Source organism: Enhydra lutris, unplaced genomic scaffold (assembly GCF_002288905.1).
Source record: "Enhydra lutris kenyoni isolate GAN:26980312 unplaced genomic scaffold, ASM228890v2 scaffoldscaffold38, whole genome shotgun sequence".
NCBI lineage: Eukaryota > Metazoa > Chordata > Mammalia > Carnivora > Mustelidae > Enhydra > Enhydra lutris.
Genome location: NW_019154122.1, coordinates 10,087,898 through 10,107,783, shown reverse-complemented (window position 1 = coordinate 10,107,783; position 19,886 = coordinate 10,087,898).

The window sequence follows — 19,886 nt, the reverse complement described above, 5'->3', positions numbered from 1 at the left end:
CCTATGGTTGCCATGAAGATCCAGAAAGAAAACAGAGAAACTGGGGTTTGCCCCTGTGCCAGTATTGCATTAAGAAAATAAGTGCCATCACTTTTGTGTGTACATTTGGGATTTTTTTCTCCTGGGTTAATTCTAGGGCAATTAACATGAATAAAAATGTCTCTGCTGGGCTCTGGCAGAGTTCTGGAACTGGCTTATCTTGATCAAGCTTGTCTCTTCTGTAGTTTCTTTTAAAAATGTCTTTTTGAGATGAGTTGGCAGCCGTCCTGGTCTATTTCCCGTTCGTCTGGCAGAATGCGAGTAGAACATGTGTCTTCCCCTCTTGCACTGGGTACTAGGTAGTATGTTTGCAAAAATAGATCACATCTCTTCCTTCTCTGATGGATGTTAGGCCAGTTGGAGTCAGAGGCCCAGGGTCCTTTCCCTCCTGTTTCCCATCTTCCCTTGCAAATGCCGTCCTTTACACCGTGGCACCTGTTGTGATGCCTTTACTCCTTAGTTTCTTCTTCTTTCTCTGCAAAAGACTCCATACCCTGAGATGTGTGTCTATAAACATTGACCACCCGATGATTGCTTTCTGGACTCAGAAAGCAATTTGTACAGCGTTTGCATTTTCAGTATAGAAACTGACCATCTCTCCTTCTCAGGGGAGGTGAAGGAACAACTTGTTTTAATTGAGCACTTACTATAATCCAGACCGGTGCATCTGTCCCTCATTGTGAACCTACACTTTTCTTTTATCCCAGTTTTACAGGCCTGGGGGAAGGCCTGTTGCCCAAGTCACTTTGCGAAGTGAGTGATAAACCAAGATTTAAACTGGGCCTGTCTGACCACAGAGTGTGTTTCATGAGATCGTGACACCTCACCACAATTCAGAGGCTCTCTGTGGGGTTAAGTGCAGCTCTTGCTCTCTTGCCTCAAATCCTCCACTGTGTCCTAATCCCTTTTTGTTTGTCCTAATCGGAAAAAGCACTGGGCAGGCTGAATGGGATTTCTCCAGTCTGGGAGAAGACTGTTGGTATTCTGTTTCCAGTGGTTGAGCTTAAGCAGAGTGTGATTTATCTTCCCCCAGAGCTGTCATGCTTGGGTCCATGGGAGCCAAGCCTGCTCACCAAGACCACAGAAGGCACATGGTGTTGCTAAGCTGTGGGCACCTGAATGCAGGGAACCAGCCAGGATAATGGTCACAGTAATAACGACGGATGTTTATTGAACGTGTATGCCCCAGGCACCGATAAAAATGCTTTATGTGAATTAAGTCATTTAATCCTTGCAAGATCACTATCGTTACATTATTATCCCCATTTGGCAGATGAGAAAACTGAGGCCCATTGATTTTGTTACTACTTGTCCCTGGCTAACATAGAGTTGTTTTATTATTTATCTGTTTCTCCCTCTAGAAGGTAAACTTCATCAAGGCAGGGTGGTTTTCTTGTTTTTGTTTTTGTTTTTTTGTTTTTTTTTTTTTTTTAATTTTTGAGGAAACTTTCCAGTCTTGTCTCCCCCTCCCCCACTTTCTTCCCAGTTGCCTCTGTTCCTTGGTTTATCAAATGTGAGCCAAGTTGTCATGCTTTCTGACGCAAGTGTTCCTAACAGATAGCTCCCTCTCTTCTTCCCTCATTTAGACCCTCTGGATTTTCTTACCAGACAGTTGATTTTGTTTGAACGATTAGCAGAAACTCCTCAAACACCAGTAAAAATTCACCAAACAAAACTGAATGAGCTCGCTGAACGCCTATGTTGACATTTATATTTTCAAGATTCTTTTAAATGTGTTTAGATGATATGTGTAATTGGGAAGGGCTCATTTCCTCACGTGGATGAATGCCTTCTAGAATGATTCCCCCCAAGGATTAATGAGAAGACTCCTGGAAACATAGAAGCCCAATTCGAACAGTTCACTGAGGTGGTTCTCCTAGGAACAAAATCCCACCTGTGGGGGAGGTTGGGGCAACAAGTGTCTCTCTCCTCTCACCCCATCCCTCCACACACGTGTGGACGCATGCACACACGTGCGCACATCCATGAACGCAGCCCATCCTTCCAAGACAGATGTCTTTTACGTGTGTTCGTAAGATATTTAACGTGCAACACACATGAGCAGAGGGATTCCGACTGGTGTAGCTGGGCATGTTTCCTCTGATGAGTGACTTTAGAATGAAAACCCTTTATGAAGCATCTGAGCTAGTGAGGTGATGGCCTTTTCTTCCAGTTTTTCGTCCTGCCTATCTGCGGTGTGAAGTTTGCTTTGAGAGCTTATGGCCTAACACACAGTGGGCGAATCGATGTCATGATACGATGATGTTTGCTTCTAGGAAGAATTTACCAACAAGCAAAATGAGGACAGAGAACGAGAACATATTCATCCCCACATGGGTCCTTGATGATCTTACCCTTCTGGGGGGATACTGTAGAACTAATCATAATAGCTGTAATTTGGTGGTCATGATAATTTGTGTATACGTTCCCTTTACCTTTTAAAATCTCATTCGCATATATGGAATTACTTAGTACTGACTAGCAGAAGACCAGGCGAAACTAGATGCTCACTTCCATGCTTACTGTTTCAAAATGACTTATTTTATTTAACATGATTTTAAATCTGCATTGGATGCTTGAATAATACTGTGCACCCCCAAATAGGTCATTAACTGCTGCTATGTTTCAGATGTCTTGGTATAATTGGAATGACGTCTCGTTGATCATTGTTGCCTGCTGTTCTAATAATATTGGGTAGTGTATCTCTGTGTGTCTGTCTTGGCCCAAAGAGCAAAGTGTATTAGCCCAAAGAGATCCCAGTGCCCTGTTGGTTAGAACTGACAGTTCTGATCTTCCCTTACCTGAACCCACTGCTTATGCTATAAGATGGCTACAGGGCCAAGTGGGGAAACCCACAAGCCCATTGTCCTCAGTGGCTTGTGTGTTGGGTAGTGCCAGTTGCTCCTGAAGCCTTGGATGATGGCTTAAAGACTTGGTGGGAGTGTGTGCTGTGACTGTATTATACCCCGCCTGCTTTGGATCTTTGACTGGTGGGTTCATAGCTACTGGCAAGAGGAAGACTAGACCATGCATGTGTTGCGTCCTCTACAACCTCCCCCGCCCCGCCCCAGTAAACTGGAGTGTATCACCCAGGGATCTAATCATTGTAGGCCTAACTCAGACTGGTTTAAGCAGAAAAGATAAAGATATTAGCTCATGTAAGTAGAAGTCTCTGGAATGACTGAGCCAATGTCAGGGGCTCACTGGCATCTTCAAGACCTGGTTTCTTTTCAGTTATCAGCCCTGCCCTGCTGTTTACCGGCTTCACCTTCCAGCAGGTTCTCCACAGCGAGGAGCTCTCATGGTGACATCCTTACAGACAGCAACCCCAGCAGAAAGAGGGCTTCCAACAAGACCCAGATTGAAGGCTCAGTGATTCAACTTGGCTTGTGGGTCCGTGTTGGAAGAATCACTGAGCCTGGGGGAGCAGGATACCCTGACTGGCCGGACTTGGGGTACGTGCCCATTTCTGAGATCTAGAGAGGGAGGAGCCAGTCTCCTGGGCCAAACTGATGGAGAAAAATTAGGGAGGGGATAGGGTTATCAAAGGAAAGCAGGAACGGTTGCTGGGCGTGGAAGACAGTAAAGAGATGGGTTCATCCCACTGTCTTACCCCTACGCTTCTGTATATATATATACATATATATGCCTCAGCCAAGGTTCCCTCTCCTCCGCCATGACCACCCCAGCTTCATGCAGCAGGACCTCCACCAGCCAGTGGGTGATGCCAAGGATGTATCCATCACTCGGTAGTTGAGAAGTTTTCAGAGCTCTTCACCTGAATGGATTACTGAGCAGGTGAATGTGGTCTCCTCACGGGTTGACCCCAGGGTGCCAGGTTGCCCTACTCCTGACTAGCAGGTGTTTTCCAGAGTTTTCTAGCACCACTGTTTCCCTGCTGCCATGAGATCTTGTCCTCAGATTCTAACAGGGTGGGGACAAAGGCAGAGAGTGTTTTGTTTCAAAGCTGACGTCAGCGCTCATCCCTTGCTCTATGGGATTCTCACCAGCTTGGGCAGGAGCTCCTTGAAATGTCTTAGGCTAGATGGTCACTCTCTTTCTTCCTGACTCACTCAGCCTACTCCCCCGACCTGTAGGACACAGCCTGTTTTTACCCTCGGTTGGGCTGAACAGAAAGTATCACTTCTCCATAAAATGATTGAGGAATCTAGCATCGTTCTTGCTGCAAAATTAAATGTGTCAAACTGCTTTGTGTCATTAGGCGGCAGAGTGTGGCCACGTGTCCTATTCCTTAGGACGATCCAGGAAAGGCAAGATAATTCACGTTGGTATGTCTATCCTTCTTTAAATTTTTAGATTTAATTAATTGAGCCAGCAGGACCATTCAAAATCTGATTTCCAGGAGTGTTTTTCCTCTCTGGGTACACGTGATTTTGCAGTATCTGGATAGAAAGTTAAAAAATGTAGATCATCATCTGGAATTCCGAAACAGTAGGATATTTCTTAAGAATACCAGTGCTGGGCATTGCTTGTCCCTTTCAGGAGTCTGGGACCCCTGAGAACCTGAGGGTGAAACATGTAGTTTCCATATTCTCTAAGTCATGAATCAGCTTACGGCAGCCGCTCTGAGAGGAAGATGCTAATCGCATCCTTTCTTTTAATGAAGCAATGCAGTGACTTTTGCCATTTGAACTCCCTTTTGTCAGCCAACTTGCTCGCCATCTTTTTTCTTTTTGTGTGCGCATGTCCCAGAGTAGGGTTTTCCACATTTTGACCCTTGATCATTTCTTAGTTGGGAAGGGTTGGGTTGGGGGCATCCCGTGCACTGCGGGATGTTTAGCAGCATTCTGGGTCTCTACTCGCTGGACACCAGTTCCTCCACCCCCAGTTCTAAGAACCCCAGACGTCTCCAAACGTTGCCAAGGGTTCCCTGGGAGGCGCAGTCATCCCCAGCTGAGAACCACTGTCTCAGAGCCTTGCTACTTGGGGGTCATATATCAGAAGCATCAGCGTCACCTGAGAGTAGTTAGAAATGCAGACTCTGGAACTCTGCTGCATATCCACTGGGTCTTAATCTGCATTTTAACCCAATTCTCAGGCGATTTGTATACACATACGAGTTTGAGGAGCTTGGTAGTTCAGTGGCTTCAAATCGTAGTTCTCAAACTTGGGTGTATGTCAAAATCACCTTGACAGCCGATGAAGGGCGCAAGTGTTGGACACAGGAGAGAGTCTGGGTCTTCGTGGGTTTTTCCCCCGAGTTTCACAGGTGATCTGATATAGACCAGAACACGAGAATCACTGCTTTAAAGCATAAAATCAGAAAATAAACTACCTTCTGTACTGAGGTTAGGGCCTGAATGTTATTTTAAAATTCTGGAAGGAAGGAAAATCTTAGACGCAGTAATCCTGTTCGAGAACCTAAAAAGGTGTCCGGGTGGTCAACATCTGGTCACATCTCCGGCACGGAAGGTGACAAACATTTCACATTCCCTGGGAAAAGCCAGTTCATTCCAAGAGCTGCATTCCAAGTAGAAGTTCAAAAGTGTTTGCAATTATGAAATGCAAACTGGAAATGGTTTTCTCCGGGGTTGATATGCTCAAGAGGAAATGGGTTGTGAACAAACATGCTCTTTTGGGGGCAAAGGCTCCTCGGTGCAACGCCTCAGTCTTTCTGTGTTGAATTACTTTCTGTGTTGAAGACTTCCCAGGCTGCTCCTGGTGAGTGTGAGAGAGAATGGCAATTGATTTCGTATCTTGTTGAGTGATGGTGGGGGGTAGGATGGGACTGCAGAGTGAGTAGGATCCTTGGATTTGGGGTGTGTGTGTGTGTGTGTGTGTGTGTTGGGCGCATATTGTGTGAATGTCCTCTTTTTGTAGCCTGGTTCCAGCCAGTTCTTTCTACAGGACAAAAATTGATTTTTCTTTTTCTCCAGTTCATTAAATTCAGTCATGGTGTTTCTATCTAATCTGAGTGATTTAAAATCTTTTTCGATAACTTCACCTTTGCAAATCCACCATAAGCTTTGTATAAATGTTAGCCCGAAGGCCGCTATTATAAGAGAATTGGAAGAACGGAATGAGCAACAGCAATCTTGATTATTAAGAAGCCTTTGACCTATATAGACCACAGGTCTGAAGAAAGCAGAGTGCGTTATTATAGCACACTTTTGAAAAATTGAAAGCGCAAAACCCAACAAACAAAACTGTGGATTTCATATGTCATGCAGTGCGGCATTTCTATATTATTGTGTTTATATCTGAAGACCAAAGACCCTGAGTAGTCCTTATTAATAATAAGAACACAGAGCCGTTCTCTTTCCATCTCCCAAGACTGTAGCATTTTCCAGTTTTATATGTTTCCCTTCTAAGTGACTTCAGTAGTTAATGGCAGTAATGTAATAAAGACTTCCAGATTTTCTTGAAAAAAGAGGTGGGCTTGTTTGGAGGAGAGATATTGATTTCTGGCTTATGCTTGACTTGGGTTTAAATTCCATTTCCACCATGAGGTATCCTGGTGACTTTTGAGTATCCTGGTGACTTTTTCCTTGACTGAATTCCTATGAGGAGGTTTTATCAATATTGTCGTTCCGTCTTACCGATGAGGAAGTGTGCCTCTCTGGGCCTCAAATACCCTCGTCATCTGGGGTGACACAGCTAGAAAGTGGCCCAGACAGGGTTCAGACCCAGGTGGTCTGGTCCTGAGTTGGAGATCTTAACCCATAAGCTGTGCCACGTCTCTTGGGTGAATACTGGCTGAAAGGTGTCTTGCCTGTGGGTTTCATAAGATAGGATGCAGGAGGACATGTTCATGGAGAGAGAGTTAAGGAAAGGTAAAGAGAAAAGGGTCTTCTTAATAGGCAATAGGGGGTAGAATTGCATGGCCAGAAGCTGAACTCAAAGATCCTGGGAAGAGAGGATCACGGCTTTCACTTGGGTAGAGATTGTAGCTGATCCTTATATGCACGGCTGACTCCTAAACCTCTCCCGATGAGACTGTCTTCTAAAGGACTCTGTGCAGAGTCTGAGAAATTAAGACATAAACTGATGGGCAACATTCGGATGTTACCAAACCCCAGCTTCTCAGACCACTGGGACATTTGAGCTGTCATGATAGCCAAGGGACACGATTGGCAGCTACGGGACAAGACAGGGATGTCACACTTCATACACAGTGCAGGAGAATCCCACACATTCAGCATTGTCCCACCCATATGAGGAGAGCACCCCACTGAGGAACGTCAGAGGAAATCCTGTTCCAGCGTGTCCCATTAGAGATGGTCCAGGCGGACCAGGAGATGTGCCTGTGCTGACAAAAGAGAAGCTCCCAGTCCATGACCCAGAAAAAGCCCAATGCAGAGGGACGTTCACTGAAGTCTTGTTTATCGGTGGCAACAAATTGGAGGCACCCCAGACACCCGACAACATAGAACTAAATTGTGATTAATCGTCTCAGTGAAAGCTCATGCGGACATTTAGAGTGATGGTCACGAAGACTTTGTAGCATCCTGGGAAGTGTTGCTAACAGAGCTCTTTCAAAATAGTGAAATTATTTGAAAGATCCCAGGCATTCATGCAGAAAGGCTAAGAGGAAACAGAAAAATGAAACAACAAATTTCCTTGGAGGCAGCTAAGATATTGATGATTTATTTCCTTTAAAAAAATACTCTAGTTGGTATCATGTCTGTTTCATCATTTAGGGGAAAAAAATCAAGGGATATGTTCAGTCCTTCTCCGTGTGACAGTGGAAGGGCAAGGAGTGGGTGTCTTTCACAGAACTGGAAGGGAAATAGTGGAGGCCCATTCTGGAGCAGGTGTGGAGCTCAAAATGAGCTAGACCCCAGTTCTGTTGTAGCAGAACATGGAGTCAAGGTGTGGGATAAACGCAGGGGAGGGAGCAATACCTTTGTACAAGAAAACTGGCTATTCAGAATTCAGGATCTCACTCCTGGCTGCACATTGGAATAAACTAGAGGGCACTAAAAACACAGATACTTGGGCCCTACCCCTGACTAATTCAATAAATTGCTGGGATTGGCAATGGGACATGAGTATTTTTAATAATGTTTCCGGCTGACTATCCTATACACCTGGGACTGAAGGCCAAGGGTCCAAAGAGGGAGGGAACCACCTTAGAAAATGTCCCAAATGAGATTTTTGGTCCTTGGAATAAGTCCCATGGCTTTCCACTACATTTCCCCTTCATTCCTTACAGAATTCTAAGCAGAATAGGCCACTGGTTAGTGGGTCCATGGGGGAAAGACATCTCTTGGATTTGAATTTGGAGATTGGGGTGGTCAAATAGATGACTGTCATCTGTCTCATGCAGCGGTCATCACTAGATTCTTCCTGCTTCTCTGAAGACTCTGGCTTCCATACTTCTCAACAGAAGAGCACTGGGGAACTATCCAGTCTATAAGGGAACTCTACTCAGGCCTGTCTAAAGAAGTTTTGGAAATTCCTTATCTTTCTGACTCTGTGTCTTTATGCTGACAATAGATCCTTGAATCAAAGTGTGGTTAGTAGACCAGCAGTGTCAGCATCGCCTAGAAGCAGAGATGCAGAATTCTGGACTCTACTGCAAACCTACTCGTTCAGAACCTTCATTTTAACAAGATTTCAGGATTTTTGTATGCCCGTTAACGTTGGAGAAACATGGCTGTAGACCAGTGCTATCCAATAAAACCTCCTAGTGATGGGACATTCCATATCTGCACTGTCCTATATGGTGGACACATCGCCACATGTGACCACTGAGCACTTGAAACACGGCTGATGTGACTAAGGAACTGAATTTTAAGTTTAATTGTAATCCTATTACATTTAAATAGCCCAAAGCACTTATGGCTATCCTATGGGATAGCTCTTGGTCGTTCTAAAATTTGGCTCCATCTTTCCTCTCCAGTGGACCATCTACGTTATCATATCTTGTCCTTCCCCTGCCACAAAAAAGAAAAAGATAATCACCTGCTATCTAGGACAGACTCACCAACCAGGTGCAAAGAATACAGAGCTGTACTGTGGAGGCGTGATCTCCATTCTCACTCCCCCAGCTGAGTTCCCCTTCAGCTTCTGCCGGCAAGATGGACCACAGTCACGAGTGTAAAATTTTGTTGGGGGAAGCAAAGCAAATGTATAGGAAGAAAGAGGATATTTAAAGAGTTTTAGAGAATAAGAATGGTAGTTCATTGAGCCTTCCCTGTGTCCTAGGCTAAGTTGTTTATATGCATTAGTTCATTTAATCCTCACAACAAAAGGGTAGAGACTTCCGTGGATCTGGTCCCTATTAATTCCCAAGTGTCTGGAATGGTAAGTGGCGCATAGTAGATGTTCAAGTAAATATCTGTTGAATGGATGAACTATTACCCCCACTTTATAGATGACAAAACTGAGGCACAAAGCAGTTAAGTGGTTTGTCTGAGGCCACAGAGTGGCAGACAAGAATTTAAGCTCCTGAACCGTGGGTTCCTGACCCCATCCTAGGACCGTGTAAGGATAACCAGCCGGTTTTACTGCCTTAATGAATTGTGGTCCAGCGGCAGCTTCCTCTGGATTCATCTGTGCTACCTGAGGCAGGAGCAAAGTTTGGATGTAAAGGGAAGGCTTGAATTTAAAATATTTGTTGAATGCCTGCCATTTGCCATACTCTGGGGAAGCAACAATGTGTACTAGTGTTTTGTAACCTCTCATGAGCACGCAGATCTTCTCAGGAATCTTGTTAAAATGCAGATCCTGATTCAGTAGGCTGGAGAGAGGTCCTGAGATCCTACATCCCCAGCAATCATCCTGGAGTTGCCCATGCCACTGGCCCGAGACCTGCAGGAGCAGAGTGAGTGGCACAGCCCTGCTCTCACTCCCAGTGGGGGTGGGGGGTGGGGGGAGGGAGGGAATTCGCAGTGACATTGCAGAATGACAGTTGCTCTCATAGGATGCAGTAGGTTGTGTAGGGTGCTTGGAGGGACAGCCAGCCTGGGGGAGGTGGCATCTGAGCTAAACCTGAAATAGGCACAGGGCATGAGGCAGGTGAAGAGAGAGAGTAAGGGAAGAGTGTTCCAGGAAGAAGGAACAGCATGTGCAAAGAATGAGAGGCTCAAGCCAGCGTGGAACATCTGGGGATATGAAAACAGTCTTGATCTCCCGTGGCGCTCGTGCTCTTCCCAGGGCAAATTCCTTATCTAAAGGACAGCAGGTTGGGTTTCAAGCCTGCCTTTTCTTGGCTACAGGCTGGAGTCAGGTCACCTGCAGATAAACAGCTTCCTCTGAATCCCATGCTCAAAGCGCTGCTTGGTTCTAGTTGATATTTCTGATTACCCGTTTGATGTTTGGAATCCTCTGCCCACTGCTCCTCAGCCCCATGCGAGGTGCTGGCATCCCCTGGAAGCCTAATGAGGCAGTTGCCATGGAAACCGGGTGACATCCCTCTAGCTGAACCGAATGCCATAGCTCCCTAAACCCTGCGCCTGTTTCTCTCTGTTTGGTAAATTAATAACATTTAAATTAAACATATTAGTTTATTTCATGTCAGTTAATTTGTGTGTTAAGCTGTAAGCCAGGGTCCCCCTCCCCTTCCCCAACACCCATTAATTAACTGCAGCCAAATTGGGTGCACATCAGAGGAAGTTGCAGTAGCTTCCAGCAAACTACAATTACAATACTCTGCTCCCACGTAGAAAGTAATCAATGTCAAAATAATTGGTTTTCACAAGTCTACCATCGGCCGTCTTGTCAGATAGTTAACTTATAACCATTTGGATATTTTCAAAGAAAACACACAGCCAAAATATTGGAAGGACAAGAGGTAGCTGCTGATACAATGACTCGTGTTGACTATTCTCAAATCTCCCCTTTTTTAGTCCTTGTTTGTTTGTTTGTTTTCAACACCCAAACCTTCTCCCTCTAAGGCTGGTGATGACCGCCCCCCCCCCCCCCCCCCCCCCCCCCCGCCGGGCCCCCCCCCCCCCCCCCCCCCCCGCCCCTTGAGTCTGCCGTGCTAGCTTCCTGAACTGCGGTTCCCTGGGGGTGAGTCCCGGGAAAGAGTGGGACATGCCAGTGGGTTCATCCGGCTTCAGATGAGCCAGCTTTTGCCTTTATTTTCTGTCTTTGTAGAGATGGTGGAAAAACCAGTTCCTCCGAATGAGATTATGTTCCTGGAATCTGCCACTCGCCGGAGGGGGCAGATGCCGCAAGCTTAGTGTGAGCCTGGCTAATCTTATTGGAGCAGCCTGTGTCTCCTCAAACTCACTCTGCACAGCTTTTAGCGTGTTCTGGCCTCTTTCTCCAAGCTTTGGGGCACAGCTCTTTATTGATGGTAAAAACTGTTTTCTGGGCACCCGCGCGCAGGTGAACGCCGCTGTCATCCCCGGCAGCTCGTTTCTTCCGTCTGGCAGGAATGGAGTTGCGGGAAGGTTGATGGGCTTCCCTAGACTTCTACAAATGATCCAGCATGACACTTTGCAAATCGGGTGTGCCAGAGACCCGCTCCTGTTGTAGCCCAAGATACGATGCATTGCGTCCCGGTGGATCCTGGGACTCAGATTTGTCTGCCATCTGTCACCTCCCCGTGCACCTCCAGCCAGCTGGCGGGATAGTAAGCAAATGCCTTCTTGCTCTTGCCTGCCTCCGTGTCACACTCTGGGGCTTGAGAAGCGATCAAGGGAGGTTTGCCCAAAGCCCAGGTACCTTAGAGCTGAGACAGAACCCCCTTCTTCATCACTGGGATTTTTTTTTTTTTTTAAATCAAAGATCTATACGGGTTTATCGTTTCTGCTATTGATTTGTGGAGACCCCTTTTGACTTTCTGCATTCATTAATGACATTTGTTTTCCAAAGTCAAATATTTCCTCTGTAAAAACAAGCTTCTTATTTGCGGTTTCCACAGAGTTGTCTTGGGATATGTAAAGAAGAAGCTGACAACGTGTATATGCACGCGCATGCGCACACCTCAGTCTGCTCATTTTCCTCAAGTTACAGCCACTTCCCCTCCAGCTTGGGCAGATGGGTGTCCATCAGCAGTGTAAAGAGAGTGTCAGGGAATGAGGGTACCTCGAGTTACTAAAGATTTAAGGACATGGGGCTAGAAAAATGACTTTGCAGTTTTCACAAGTAAAAGGGGAGCGACCTGCTTTATGTATGCAGGAGAATTGAATTTACCATCTCCTCTAAACCACGAACTATGCCTCTTGACCCAGCAGCTCCTGCACTCTGGGTATTTAATAAATATTTATCGTAAGGTCCTGAATTTCTTTATGTCTTTGCACCAGCCTCTAATCTGTTCCGTGCCTGCCATTTCTCCTGACTTAAAAATGATGTAATACCTTTCTTCCTCCAAGATAAACCAAGAATTGGTTGAAAAGTCATCGTAGGACTCCCACATGCCACCTGGCGTGCCCACTTGTAGCATTTATAATTGGACCCAGGACTAGAATCTGCTTCTAACCAAGTCGTAATTAACAGGCACTCATTTCATAGGGACAGGTTTGGAGGCACGCGAAGAGGTATATGTCCAAACGCCTCGTGTAAATCAGTAAGTCGACTTCAGTAGGATCCTAGGTTAATGTAATTATATGCAAAAAAAAAAAAAAAAAATTGATCAGTAACACAGGCAGGGTTCTCAAAACAAAGAGTTCCTGTGTCCTTCCTCGTCTCAAGGATGAGCTAATTCCTACAGAGTGGCCAGCTATGGCCAGACGAAGGATGCTCCGTGAGGATTCTGCAGATGACGAGTACTGACAAAATTCACGGCCCCGCGTACACACAGAGAATGGTTCTCTTCATTCCGGAACTGCCGGGGAAGCTGGCTGCTTTGGTCTTGTCTAATTTTCAGGGAAATGAGAAGATACATTTTAGGACATGCACCGTTCCCTCCCGTGAATAAAAGGCAGAAAGCTTCCTTTCAGTTCCATTGCCGCTAGATCTTTGCCATAGGATTTGAAAATAATGGAGTTAGGTTGTCATAGCAACACCTCCCTCCCGTGCCTTAGTTTTGATATTGTGACTGATTTCTTGATGCTACTTGTGTGTGTGTGTGTGTGTGTGCTACTTTTAAGAATTGCCGAAAGTTTCTTGAAACTCTGCTGCAAGGGCACGAGGACTGATGGCTTTAGATGTCAGGGGGAGAAGCTGGTATGGGGCTTACCCTCCCTCCTGAGCCTTTTCCACACAGCGGAATTCTTGAGAGAAAAATCTAAAGAAACTTGAATCTTCTTGTTTAACAAAACCACCGTCATGCACCTAACATCTGTCTGAACTTCTAGGCCAAACTTTTTTTTTTCCCCCAAACAAAACCCTCTCCCAATTTGGGAATGCGTGCGTTTTATCTGCTGGCTGGTGATTGTTAGGGATCACGGGTACCTTTTATTTCCTGGGTCTGCCCACCTGCTGCTCCTTCTGGGATCCCCCTCCAAGAAAACGGTCTCTCTTCCCCCGTCTACCTGGGTCTTCTTTTTTTTTTTTTTTTTTTTTAAAGATTTTATTTATTTATTTGTCAGAGAGAGAGAGGGAGAGAGAGCAAGCACAGGCAGACAGAATGGCAGGCAGAGGCAGAGGGAGAAGCAGGCTCCCTGATGAGCAAGGAGCCCGATGTGGGACTCGATCCCAGGACGCTGGGATCATCTCAGGGATCGCCAAGCCCTGTCATTTCTTAGAACCACGAGCAGTATTGCTGAGTGCTTGTTGGTGTCAGACACCATTCTGACTGCGTTACATATATTAACAAACTTAACCTTGACATCAACTCTGTGAGGTCAGTCACGTTCCTTATTGTCCTCAATATGTAGATGAGAATACGGCGGCATAGGAAAGTCCACTTACTTGCTCAAGGTCATGTAGAACGGAGACGGCAGGGTCAGGGTTCAAGCCCAGAGCCTTTACTCTTAGCCGCACCTGCAGTTCCTCCATCCTGTGCTCTCCACGCCTGTAGAGCCCACCAACCTCTGCCCGGCCCCGGCCCCAGTACCATGGCTCAGACCCCCCTGGGCTAAGCTGACGTTGCTGCCACGGCCCCCTGAACTTGGCTGTCTCTCCCAGGCTGGCCTGTTTCCAGTCTGTTCTGCATGCAGCTTCCGGAGTGATCGTTTGAATTGTCATTGTGGTTACACCCTACGCCATCCTGGCTCAACCCCCTGGATGGCCCCTTGGAGGGGTGTGGCTCTAGCCCCTGGACGCGTGACCCCTGTGTGTTCTGGCACCTAACTGAAATGGTAGTGAAATTGTGCACAGTCTGGTTGATGGTGAGGGCTGACAGGTACTGAGCCCATGCCGTGTGCCTGATGTGTCACAGGCGCGGGGCGGGGGTCATCTCACAGGATGCTCCTAGTAACTCCAGGGGAACTGGCGGGGCTTCAGACGGGGCACCGGAACCCCAGCCCACCGTCAGCCCCCTCTTTCTGTTTCTGGTGCCTTCTGCACCCCAGGTGTCCCGAGCCGCATGCAGTCTCCCCGAGACCCGTGTGTTTTCTCACCTCCACACTGCCATTCTGAGCCTCCCCCTGCCTAGCACTGTGCCTGGCACACAGAGATGTTTGTTGAATGAATGGCGGAGCGTCACAGAAGGTGCCATATTTGTCAGAATCTGCTGCTGCCGTCAGGCATCAGAAGGGAAACAAAAGGGTAAGACAGAGCCGAATGAGGAGCCAGGGATGGGGGTGATTGTGGGGGATGAGAGACACTGGGGGTGGGCAAGGACCGCGCTGCAGAACCACAGGTGGGCGACTGGTTCTGCCTCCAGCCTGAGAACTGATGGAGAGGGACAGCAAGGTGACCCAGGGGCGTCCGGAGTCAAAGTGGGAGGCTCCGAATGCCACGAACCTCGGGGAGGGGCTGTTGTGAAGGTTCCAGAGGCAGTAAAGCAGCTTTGTGGACACCTCGGATTTGAGGCCTTCCCACCTACTAGCTCAGACATCTTCCCCCCGCTCACAGCGCAAGTATCTGGGTAGACACGGAACAAGGCATAGGAGCTGGCTTGGGACAGCCCTGCCCAAGAGCTTGTGATTTTCTTTTGTAAGCTCTGGAGAGCCACTGGAAGGTAGCTGAAAGCACTCAAGTTCTCCCCAGCCTACCGGGGGAGTTTAGGTTCATATCTAATTCCAGCAGCCGTTGCAAAACTTCTAGAAGCTCATGTGAAGCAAAGCAGGTAAAATTGAAACTGAAATCCTCTGCTAGCAAAAACAGTCTCTTTTCTTCTTCCCTCCTCCAACACATGCAAAGGAGACTCAGAATCTGTAAAGGGTAGCGGACCTGGGAAGCGGCGAGCGGATCGCTATCAACCCAGTCTGCACATCGCTGGCGCTGGAACCCGCGGATGTGCACTTCCATCCAGGCCACGGCCGGGGGAACGTGCGTGGAAAAAACCGCTCTGGAGTAATGTTGGGCCCAGCAAGGCCGTGTTTCAGTTGTGTGTCTGTGATGGCTGAACTGAGTTATTAGCCACACTAAGAATGTCATCTAAATGCAAATCTCTTCCAAGACTAGTCCATAAACGCTCCTTTTTACCGTGATTTTTCGAACAACCTGTATCAGGCGGCTGTACATAATGGTGAAGCTGGTCCCGGGCCCACAGCACAACAGGAAAAATACACATACGTGATCACGTGCCAGTTTCAATGTAATAGGAGACATGTTGGTGTTTCCTTTTAGCTAATCCTTTTTTTTTTTCCTCTGCTTTCGCAAAACCTTTCCAAGGGCCCCCAGCAGACAGTATCCAGCGTGGCTGCCAACCACAAGAGAATGTGGCTGAGGACCGAATTGGTTAATTCTAATATTGCATCATTAAGGGAAACGATTTCTTTTTTCCACGGAGCCAAATTGGATTAATTATATGCTTGCGGAGTAAACGTAACAAATGGCATAATTCAGAGGTGCCGAGCTGGGTCACGCACAGTTTGGTTCTTTGTTTTTCAACTGAACAAGGCGTTTGCCATTTACACTCTGAATTAAATGTGCTGGGTTTGAAAACTCTAGTGGCCATTAGCGTGAGTCTGTGGGCTTCGATCCATTCCTCCCCCCACCCCCCGGATTTTGTGCATGATGCTACAGATTACCTTCAGAGGATTGAAAGCACAGCCGGCAGAGAGTGTTCATGGTTCACGGGGGGCATTTAGTGCCTGATCAGAATGAGGAGTGCCGTCCATCCGATGATTCCTTGATTACCAGTGTGCTCTGTGTAATTAAGGGGTGAGGCCAGGCTTGCTGTCCTTTCTTCACCCTGTAAGGACTGGTCGGAAACATGAAGCCCCAAAGACAGGGTTGGCCTTGCAGTGACACCCCCATGGTACTTACTGGGCAGGTGACAGTGATGGGGAAGGCTCTGTGCCCTCAGCTCTACACGGGGTGGGGGGGCACAATAAGGCTCTCATCAGGCGAGAGAGAACAGAGAGGTGCAGTTTTTTTGTTTGTTTGTTTGTTTGTTTTAGATTTATTATTTTAGAGAGTGCGAGTATGTGGGGGTGGGGCAGAGAGGAGAGGGAGAGAGGGAATCTCCAGCAGGCTGCACACCCAGCACAGAGCCCGACTCAAGGCTCAATCCCAGGACCCGGGGATCCTGACCTGAGCCGAAACCAAGAATTGGATGCTTAACCAACTGAGTCAGGCAGGTGCCCCGAGAGGCGCCATCTTAATTCTCTTCCTGCTTTGTTCCCCAGGCTGAGTCTTGAAAAAGCAGTGAAGAATGTCCTGGCATGACCCCTCCCACCCAACACACACCTTCTTTTGCTCCTTCTACAGGGACAGGAGGAGGCATAACTACACGGTTGTTTCGGTCTGTCCAGAGGTCCTAGTCTCATGGAGGCAGATAGGCAGGTGGCAGTTTCCACTACCGTGTGATGGGCTGCTGCTGGAGGAGTCTGTGCTTACCATGGCGGAACTGTGTCGTGATGGACAAAAATTTGCCGGTTGACAGTATTTGAGGATATTCAGTTGCTTATTGCCAAAGGCTATGGTTTCATAAGGCAGGAAGTAATACAGAGTGCTCCCCGGTGGAGGGAGAGCTCCCCAGGTCCCCCCCCCCCACCCCCCACACCCCTGGGGGCTTACAGCTGAAGACCACTCACCTGTCCCAAAGCAATTCTTTGCCCAGTTAGGAGAAATTAGTGATTTGTTATTCTCAAGGGGACTTTTGGACTCTCTTATCTACTGCCCATCCTCCCAGCTCAAGTGTCTAGCTGTGCTTCTGTGTCCTCAACAGATGCAAGTATCTTCTGGAAAATAGATCCCCCATATATTTCCTGTGAGATGGAGGGAAACCGTTGTTGAGAAACCTCCCTTAGTGGGCTCAGCATCTGGCCTGCGTGAGGTCCACTTTGGCCGGAGGTAAATACAGAGCTCTTGGGAAATGCTCCTCTGAGAGAGTCTGGGAAGGCTTCATAGAGGAGGTGTCATTTGAGCTGGATTTTGACACGTGAAGAGACATTTTCTGGGAAAATTTTGGAAGGAATGAGCATTCCTGGCGAGGGAACCAGCATGTGCAGAGGAGAGGAGACATGAAAACATGCCTTTGGGACAAGGTGCTTTGTCATGTGCTGGCGAAGAAGCTGAGCTGGCCCTGGGGGGGGGTGGGGTGGGCGGGCTTTGTGTCTCATCTTGGGTGGCCTTAGGTCCAAGCATGTGGGGACTTAAGCAATTTGGGGAGGGAGGAAAGAAACTGGGATGGGCAAGACCTTTGCTGGAAAGAACCAGCTCAACTCCAGAGGCCAACGCAGGTGTGGGCACAGGCTCCATGTGACCCACGCAGCGCCCCCGGGAGCGCAGCTTCTGCATGTCTGGGCAGGCGGGTGGAATGTGCCATTCCTGTGTATGGGCAGTTTTCCTTCCATGCGGTCACCTACAATCTTAATGTTGGACGATTTGGGGCAAAATTATACGTGTTGCGGAAAATTTAGTAAATGTAGTAAATAAATGTTTGAATCACCCATCATCCCATCCTCCCCAGGTAACTACTCGTAACCTCTTGGGGTTTACCGTTTGTACACACGTTTTCTGAACAAAAATAGGATCACACAGTGCGGATTATTTATAGCCTGCTTTTTCCACGGGCCGTGCCATGAAGTCCCTTCCTTCCAATACAGGGAGTTCTGCGCGCTAGTTTTAGCGGTGGCCTGGGGCCCCTGGGTAGGACACACCAACACGTATTCCTCTAGCTGCTGATTGGTAGCGTTCAGTTGGTACAGCGTGCAGTGGGCTTGCGTCTTCTGAGTCTCCACGGCTACCCAGGGCCGTCCTCCCTGGTGTAGAAACCACATTTGGGAGGCTTTCACGTGACGCAGGGACAGCTCTGCGCCAAGTCTTTTTTTTTTTTATTTTTTATTTTTTTTTATTTGACAGAGATCACAAGTAGGCAGAGAGGCAGGCAGAGAGAGAGAGGAGGAAGCAGGCTCCCTGCTGAGCAGAGAGCCCGATGCGGGGCTCGATCCCAGGACCCTGGGATCATGACCTGAGCCGAAGGCAGAGGCTTTAACCCACTGAGCCACCCAGGCGCCCCAGTAATGCGCCAAGTCTTGTCTGAAGCTGTTCCTCCTCGCTGTCGCCTCTGTCCCGACTTACCCTGTGGGTCCGTGGAGGTCTGGGGCCCAAGTTCCAAACCCCGAGTCCCGGGAGGCATAGCTCCTGCAGCAGTAGCCGTAGCTTTTCTAGTGGGGACATGGAATCGTTGATTTAGCAGGGTCGTGTGACCCCCCTCCCCACCCCTACCCCGCCAGCGGCTTCTAAGCTCCGCAGCACAGAGGAGGCCAGCAGCTCATCACAGGAGATTTGGCCTGGTGCCAGCCTGGCCCCGAGAAGCTGCCCCCGTCGTGGAGCAATGAGGTTCAATGAAGCCCCTTCGGTCTCCCGGCCGTGCTGCTCGAGCCGGTTTTTCCATTTGTGTCCATGCTCTGCAGACCTTGGCCGAGCGAAATAGTGTTTCTGCTCCAGTGAGTTTGATTGGGCTGCGCTCTGACGGGCCCGGGTTTGACGGAAAGCGCGAGGACTGGGGTGTGTGTGTGTGTGTGCGCGTGTGTGTGTGTCCAGAGGCTTTGGGATCCAAGACAAGAGACTGAGCGCCTGGGCGACCGGCTTCAGAATCTGCTTGAGGATCTGGTGTCACGTGAGCCACAGAGAGAAGCCCGCGGAGGGAGGTCCTACCCTGGTATGACCCTGGGTGGGGGGATGTAGAACAATTCTGTCCCTCTGTCGTTTGCGTATCCTCCATCCACCTTTCCGTCCATCCGTCCGTCCATCCACTCACCCACTTATTCACTTGTTAAAATATTCATTGAACATCTCTATGCCAGGTGCTGTTTTAGGCATTTAGAGACACTGAGTGAACAAAACTGACAAAAATCCCCGCCCTCACCGAGCTTAGAGCTTACATCCCCGGATGGGAGATGGGAGATAGCTCCTGAGCACACCAAGTCATTGTATTTAGGAGTCCCTAAGGGCTATGTGGGAAAGCAGAGCAGGGGACAGGGAATCTGGAGTATGGAGTGAGGGTAGGGAGAAGTGCAGTTGTGATGCTAATGGGTGCGGGGGTGGGGGTGGTGGTGAGAGCCCAGTGAAGATTCTCTCCTTGACCAAACTCAGGTCAAGCTCTTTTTAGCTCGGCTTCGATTTCGGGATTTCTGTGTTCATCTCCACATTGTCCGATTTTACCAAGAATCCTGCTAAGTCAGTATGGCCGGAATCCCCCCTGATTCTGGTAGGTCTGTTTAGCCCGAATTCCCCCTTAACCCTGATGTTTCTGCTTAACTTCCAGCCCCTGATGACTCCCACCCACCCTGCTCCTTGGCTATGAATTCCCACTTTCCCTTGTTATATTTGGACGTGAGCACCCTCTTCTCCCCCGCTGCAGGACCCTGCTGTGCTGATCCCTGTACCAGTCAGGAGAGCCCCCTCCAGTAAAGTTCTCCTTACCATGA